Source organism: Corvus kubaryi, unplaced genomic scaffold, assembly GCF_017639235.1.
Source record: "Corvus kubaryi isolate FWS band 111438036 unplaced genomic scaffold, C.kubaryi_AGA036_p1.0 133, whole genome shotgun sequence".
Taxonomy (NCBI): Eukaryota; Metazoa; Chordata; class Aves; order Passeriformes; family Corvidae; genus Corvus; species Corvus kubaryi.
The window spans coordinates 30,679,302-30,686,124 of record NW_024580667.1 but is presented as its reverse complement, the minus strand read 5'-3'; positions in this window follow the sequence as shown (position 1 = coordinate 30,686,124).

Genomic DNA, 6,823 nt, shown 5'->3' with positions numbered 1-6,823 from the left:
AAAAAAGAAAAAAAGAAAAAAAGAAAAAAAGAAAAAAAGAAAAAAAGAAAAAAAGAAAAAAAGAAAGGAATTATTGGCAAGCAGAGTGGTACTAGCAATTTGCCTTCATCTTTTGCCCAGCATCTTGAGTCTGATAAAGACCAACATCTGAAAACAATCATTGAAGCATATTAAGATTTTTTCCCAAGTCGTATCAAACTACAGTGTAATAATGAGACATTTATTCTGCAGTATTTTAGGGTTTAAACAATTTGCAATCTACTTCCAAGATGACTGAGATGGAAGCAGGAAGAACACAAGTTCTTTAAGTAACTTCCTCACTGTTCCCTAGTCATACACTGGCAACACTTGACACCCAATTGCATTCATCCTGCTGGAAGAAAATGCAAGTCATCACTTCACATAAGGCTCTTGGTATGATTTCTGCCAGGGCTGATAACAATGTCCTGTTGCTGATGAGCCTCTGTCAGTTTCATTTAGCAGTGAGAATGTCAAATTGTCAAGTGTTTTTAAGAGTGGAAGGTGAGAGACAACCAGTACCAATTTCACTTGGAGCCAGAGGGTTGAATCCCCTCCACATGTCCTCACTATACAGGGTAACTCAATGTGATGGGAGGCTGTAGCCACTGGAAAAACAGTGAAGACATTTTTTAAGATTACGCTCCTGGGAGTGTAAAAGGACAGTATCTTTGCTTATTCTTTAGAGAAACTCCAGGCTGTCTCTAACAACAGCATAAAAATTAAATTAAATCCAGACATTAGACCTGAATATTCCTAGTCCATCTGTAAGTCCTCTGTTCTTTGGGGACTTCCTTCTGCATGCCTATAGCACTCCTATTGCTTTAACTTCCCAACTGTTCCCGAACAGTGGTGCAGTCATTATTCCATACAGAAGGAAATCTGTCCTGTAAAGAATCACAATAGGTAATCAGGTTGCTCATGCTGTGCTCACACATTAAAGCACTGACAGTGCAATACAGCTCCTAGTAGACAAATGCCTAATTTGCACCACTGTCTCCAGCAAGGCTCCCTGGGCTGAATGAGCACAGAAAGTTAAATTTATCTCACCTGCATTCCACCAAGGTCCCCTGTACTTCTTGCCAACAGAGAAAGCAAGGTCCCTCTGAGGTTCCTGATCACTTAAATAGCCAGAAAAACACCTCAGACAAGGGGGTTGCCTAGCAGAAACATTAAGAAGAATTTAGATTTGGAATTCAGGACTGCTGAGAGTAATCTGTATCCTTTTGCGTCTTTCAGAGAATCTTTTTCAGGCTGATACTGATAGGGAAACCAGACTATTACAAGTTACCTACTTACTTTTGTGAAGCCAAGAGACATCACATTTCAGGACTATTAGCTTGGTGGTTTTCACTAAATATGAAGACCAAACACCTCAGAAAAATACCACCATAAAGACAGCTTTCCTCTTTACTTTATTAAACTTTGTCTTCTGGTTTAACCTCAAGTAATTAACTTCCCACATTGTCTGTTCTAATTGCTTCCTCTTCTGCTCTCCACCATTAGCTGCCTATTCCAAACCCTCTCTGCATGAGCAGAGGCCTAATACAGCACACTAGACACTTGACCTGATACAGTCTCAGGACTACCCCTTTACTTCCCATGTGCTGGATACCTGTTTCGTTTCCCCACTGCCTCTTTTCTCATGCATGTTATGCCATGGCATCGTCCACATGGCAATCTCAGTTTCCAGCTGCGAACTAATCTTAGCAGGAGCTTTTCAATAAAGTTTTATTCACTGTTTTGCAGTCTGCAATAATTACTACTGTCTCCCAATTTCTAGGTGTTAATGACAATTTTGTGAGAGGGGAAGGAGTAAATCATAAAGAGGCTGTGTTTTCTCTTTCCTCAACATCTGTCTCAAGTGCTCTGCCTAAAGTGTTCTATTGAATTTAGGAAGGGTTATTTATTTATTTTAAATTGATTTTTTTCCTCTTGTTTTGCTCTCATGAGTAAAATAGAAAAGGAAACAGCTGCTTGAGATAAAATCATCCTGCACAACAGCCACCTGGTAATGAGACTATCCAAATTGTTAACAGTAAGGATAAAAGTCAACAAAGACTTTTAGAAAATATGTCTTTGTTTTGGTCTTGGGCATATGCTACCCTTTAATTAATGAAGGTAAGGCTTTTTTCCCTCACTGCAAAGGTAAATTTTTCCAATGGTGCTTAATGCAGCCATCAACGAAGCAGCAGGTTTAAGAGACAGTGCTGAAGAGCAATGAGTCATTTAGTTAGGTACAGCAAAGCTATACTTACCTTACTAAAGCTTTGTCTAAAGGATTTAAAGTTGCAGCATTTTCATATCATGTGGATCAGGCTTGGAGCAAAGTTCAAACTACTGCTCTTATGATACTCAAGAAAGCATAGATTTATGCAGGCATGAAGGGATTCCCATCAGGATTATTTCCTTTATCATGTCCTTTGAAACATCATCCTGATTTTTTAACATTGGGGTTTCTTCTCTCCTCCACTTATAAGAAATCTGTACCTCTACAAATGAAGAACAAGGGGGACACAACCACAAAGATTGTGGGAGGGTCTTAACTCCACTGTTAGAACATGTTCAGAAAGAACAAAAAAAAAAGAAAAAAAATCATTCATAAACCTTGGAAATAAAAGCAGCACCTCTCCAGTTGCTCTCTAATCAGTCCCAGGTACAGATTTATTATGGTGTAAGAAGGAAAGCAGAATTGCTTTTTACTACTGCCTGCCTAATGCATAATTGTTGCTGTTTAGGAAAGAATGTTCTCCTTTTTATCAGCTTGTTGGAGAGGTAAATTACCCTTTCCATAGTTTTGTGGAAAAACACATTCTCTCTGGAAAGTAAACCTGATACTATACATACTTTGATTTTTACACCCTTTCTATTAAACAAGTTTAGCTGAGTAATATGTGATCTCCTTTGGCACTACACATGTGTATAATCAAATCAAAGGCCTGACACAGTTCTCCACATAACATGCTGTATTTTAAATACTGTCTTATTCAGGCAGCTGGTGATGAATTTACAAAAGCTCTTACCTGCCATTCTGGAAAGGTTCACCCGAGCAACTCTGAAAAGGCAAAGGGAAAAAGAAGGAAAAAGAAGGTGCATAAATTATTGTAGCCCTGGGGCAGTGTGTGAGTTTTACAGGGCTATTTATTTTGCTTTTCAATAAAAATGTGTAATAGACCCACTGGACCTATTACTTGCCCACTGGACCCATTACCTCTATTGAACAAGGGTAGCATAGCTTAAAGAGAGGGGTGATTGGCAGCCAAGCTTCCTGCAGTCCAGCCAGGGCTGCGCCAGGGCTGCAGCCTTCTGCTGCTCCTGGTAGCCTGCTTCCCACCTTCCCCACAGTGAGAAAATGCAAAGACAGATAGAGAGGCTACAGAAAGCCCTGGTATCAGAGTGGCAGCAGAAAAGTACATTATGGCCATGAAGAAAAACAGGTGTGAGTTTTTTGTTGTTTAGCCAAGCATCTTCTCAACCTGAAGCTGTTTAACAGGATGGGTCTGGCCAGGCAGAGCTGCAGCTGGGACAAGATGTCCTCAAGGAGGAAGGGATTAAGGGTAATCTGTCCTTCTTGAGGCCTTGATCTAGCAAGGTGCTGATCACCAGGACCCCAGACTGGCCAAGCACAAAGTACAGGCTTAGGTACTTAGAGGTAGGCATCTACAAAATTGCTCTCCAGCTAAATCTTTCCCTGTTTTCCAAATCTGATTACTTTTTTGTCATGGTGTTCAGTACTTTTGAAGGTTAAACATATTTTACACAAATATTCAGACCTCATGCAATTACTAAATAATTAATCTTCATAAACACAAAATTTAGAAAAACCTGTTTAATACTGCAATTATAAATTAAATGTTTCATATTAAAGTCTCACGTTACTGATATCCCCTTTGTTTTGGTGTGAGCTCGTACAGAGACAACACCATACTTTGCTTGTATTCTTATCAAGCCTGGTATATGGCAGGAATATGAAAGTACCCAGCAGTTTCCCAGGGAAAATCCACAGAATTACATCATTCTTAGAAGAAAAAGAATAAAAGAAAACTTATGACATCACTAGAAAAATTTCTACAAAATTTATCCCAGTCAAAATATCTCTCACACTCCATGAATTCAGAAAGTTCAGGTGTGTTTCTCCTGGGAGAAAGAGGGGAAATAAATTGTAATAACATAAATTCTTAACACAAAATGAATAAATAGAAGGAAAAGTTGTTGGGTTTTTGGTTTTGTTTCATTTTGTTCAGATAGTTTTGTCTGGGTTTTTTTAAACTTATTTATTTTTAAATTATGTTTAGCCTGTCAAGTGTGCATTTTACTTAAACATAATACCAAAATCTACCAGAGCAGCCATGAAAGACAGTATTATGCAATTCAACACCCACACTTACAAATTTTTTTGTGTATGCAGGCTTCAAAAACTCGTTCAAGAAAAATAAGCATTCTTACTTTTGTTCTATAGCTGAGAAAACTGATGATAAATGGTTTACATGTCCAAGGAGTTGTTGCCCGTCATAGGAATGGAAGTGTTGGAGAACTCTGTTCCTTCAGCACATGGAGATTGCAGTTCCACTGCTACTGCAAACAGCTTCAACAGATTTACTTCAGTTTGCAGTACTGAGGCCTTCCCAAAATCCTTCCAGGACCAGAATCCCTTGCGGGGGAGGTTCCCTTGTGTCTAGAACCCACCAAGAAACTCTTGGTAGTTTTGTATGAAGATGCTGCATATCTTAATCTGTAGGGTTGTGTCAAGGCATAATGGTGTGCTCACATCTCAGGCACTCCCCCCGCTACCTGTACCTTCCTCAGTCCTTGCTACATCAAATAAGAACCTTAAAGTGCCAGGTTTGAAGCCTTCCTAATCTCCACTACTTTGGTCCCAGTGTACCAAAGATCAGTTTGGAAGCAGTGAAGGTGCAACCCTGGCCAGTACTTCTGTGAAGGGAGAGTACTCTGATACACATCTATTTGGCCCCTTCCCCAAAAGGAGTTATGCTCAATGCTTTTAAAACATAAAACCAATGGTCTTGAGCTTCCAGAATTGGTGTATGGAGTTGCTAGGCTTTCTTTTGTGGCAGCTGAGGCCACAGGAAACAGATGCTCTTCAATTCCCATCTGAGCATATGTTCATGTAGCACACTTTTTCTACGGTTTTAATTCAGCCTCTAATCCTTCTTTTTAAAACATTTAATAGTATTAATAATAATAATTAATAATAAAAGGGTCATGTTATAGATCCTTCTCCTAGGGGCTTGCCTATAACATAGAATTACTTGTTGGTGTAGAAACAAGCTACAGGAAAGAAGAGTGGTGATTGTTTCTCTTTGAATACTGGCATATATACATGTTGGAACTGATATTTTTATAATTTCTCACCAGAGAAAAGAAATCCAGATTAGAAATTTTTTAGTTTAGAACTTTCTAGATTGTTTTTGGAAAATTTGTGAACTACAACTAGAAATGTGAAATGCACTTAGATATTTGCTCTCTATTCATTTTATTTTTATTGCATAAAGCAATCAAAGGAGGGAGATTTCTATTTAAGTGCTAAGTAGGCTGCCAATGGTGATTTGTACTTTAATCTTTTTAATTTTTGTTTTCATCTCTATAAAAAAAAAGTATAAAATTGGATGTAACATGAGCATGAAGCAGAGGATAAACTGGAATGAAATTCAGCCCCTGGGCTGGAGTCTAAAGCTGTAAAACAATCCTTCCTGGCCACTGTCTTGGCCCATAAATTGGGAATGAAGCCACTGAACTTTCTATTCCTTTTTAAGGGCAGTGAGAATCACTCACATGTAGCTGCCAAACCAAAGCATTTTTTTAAAAAAGCTGGCTCAGCCTGAACTAAATTAAACAGGTTTTCTTTCTTCTTGAAGAAACAAGGAAAAAAAAGGAAAAAAGTGTTTGGGTCAATTGGGAAGAGAACACTTCATTTAGAGGCACTGCATATAAAAGCAAATGAAGCAAAGAGACAGGTCCCAGAAGAGAGAGATGGTTCACTCCTTTTATCCAAGAGCCCAGTAGTTAAAGCATCATATAAGACACAGGAGACCTGCACTCCACACCACTTGTGAGAACTTAATGTATAGCCTAACTCCCAGTCTATACCTACTTCTGCCATCTGTTAATCTCATTTTCTGAAATGAAGGATATTTCATGGAAGTGCACATAGGGGACATGGGGAAGAAGGGACTCAGTGAATCAGACCATCACACAACTACATAGACTGAAAAGGACCTCAAGAGCTCTCTGGGCCCACCTTCTACTTAGAGGAGGTCAATTCAAATCAGGTTGTGCAGGACTATGTCCAGTCTAATCTTGAACAACTCCAAGGACAGAAATCCCATAGACTCACTGGATAACCTCTTCCTGTGTTTGACCAACCTCATGTTTGATCATAAAACAATGTCTTACATCAAGAATTTTTGGAATTTCATGTGTTTCAAGCCATGTCCATTGCCTCTTGTCCTATCCTTGCACACATCTGGAAAGAGTTTGGCTTGGTCTTCTCTCTTGCTGGGCAGCTGTAGACAGAAAATAGATCCCTTTAAAAACTTCTCTTTTCTGGGATAAGCAGACCCAACTGCCCCAGCCTCTCTCCCTACAGCATGGAGCTTGCTGTGAGGACTGGGAAACCCCAAACTGGGCACAATATTTCATAAGGGCCAGATAGATGGGAAGGGTGACTTCCTCCACCTTTGACTAGGTAAGAAAAGAGCCAACACGGCCCAGGATGCCCCCGGCCTCCATTTCTACAAGGGCACATTTCTGGCCCATGCTCAATTTATCCCCCAGGACCTCCCAG